Genomic DNA, 1,314 nt, shown 5'->3' with positions numbered 1-1,314 from the left:
ATCTCTTCAAATATCTTTTTAACCTTCCCTTCTGGTACTTGTTGGCTATCGGTCTTGCGCCTGTATTTATCCTTAGATAGAGTTAACCACCCACTTTGGGCTGCATTCCCAAGCAACTTGACTCCGAGAAGACCCGATACCGGGGCGCTGGGGACCGCTACTGGCCTAACACCATCCATGGTTTGAGCCTCGATCAGAATTCTTGGGCCCATTGTGTGGTGCCGGGGAGTCGGTCTTCTGTATGCCACATTTCCCATGCTCACTGCCAGACGGGGAATCAGCATTGCACTCTTCCCTCTTCACTCGTTGTTACTAAGGGAATCCTGGTTAGTTTCTTTGCCTCTGCTTAGTAATATGCTTAAATTCAGTGGGTCGCCACATCTGATCTGAGGTCATAGTCAGAGGGCAGAAAGCTCCAGGGGTGGCTGGCCTCGGGCCCGTGGCTGTACAGGGGTTTGCCCTAGCCCTGCACCTCCAGTCCTGCACCTCCAGCATGGGTTGACCCGATCCATGCCCAAAGCCCACCTGGTTGCGAGGCCCGCGCTGCAGGGCCATCCCGTGCTGGCAGCCGTGGGACACCACAGACAGACACACATGGGAGGGCCGTTGCCCTGGGGCAGGGTGAAGGCGCACCAGGCTTTTTCAAGGCCCACTGCCACCACCACTGCTGCTGCCATGGCGCACCAGATGCCCGGCCCTCCCGAAACCCGCACGAGGCAGGGAGATGGGGGAGGCCAGGACGCACCAGCTATGAGCTTACACAGCCATATCCAAGGATCCTGCGACAGTGCTGATCGGGGTCTGGCCTTAGGGGGATGAAGGGAATGGGGTCCCTGTGACAGCCCCAGCTGCGCCCTGGGGAGGGTACCATGTGGTGATTGACGCGACCCTCAGACAGGCGTAGTCCAGGGAGGAAATCGGGGCTGCAAGGTGCCTTTGAAGTGTCGATCATCAATATGTCCTACAATTCACATTAATTCTCGCAGGTAGCTGCGTTCTTTATAGACGTGCGAGCCGAGTGATCAATCGCCAAGAGTCACAGGCAACTTCACATTCAGAAAAGTCACAGGCATACTTCGTGAACTTACTGCCACATGACAGGAGACGCAACCTACAATGCACAAAGGAACCAGTGCGCAAAGGAAACGTATATAAAGCACGCAAAAAACACCATTCAAACATTGCTCTACCGGGATGAATCCAGCTAGGTTGGGATCAATCGTACATGGCCATAGAAAGAGGAGGAGGATGGTGAGGGAAAGGATTTTCCTACCACATACTATGCTCTTTGGGATGCCAGATGACCAGGTGTAT

General features: G+C 54.6%; 1 pseudogene; it reads right to left on the bottom strand.

Annotated features, from left to right (window-relative positions):
• Positions 1-884: 884 nt before the first annotated feature.
• Positions 885-1,038, bottom strand: LOC138481941 (5.8S ribosomal RNA; annotated as a pseudogene).
• Positions 1,039-1,314: the final 276 nt, after the last annotated feature.

This window comes from Ambystoma mexicanum, chromosome 5p (assembly GCF_040938575.1).
Source record: "Ambystoma mexicanum isolate Mex_15411 chromosome 5p, UKY_AmexF1_1, whole genome shotgun sequence".
NCBI classification, from domain to species: domain Eukaryota; kingdom Metazoa; phylum Chordata; class Amphibia; order Caudata; family Ambystomatidae; genus Ambystoma; species Ambystoma mexicanum.
This window is presented reverse-complemented; position numbering and strand designations above follow the sequence as displayed.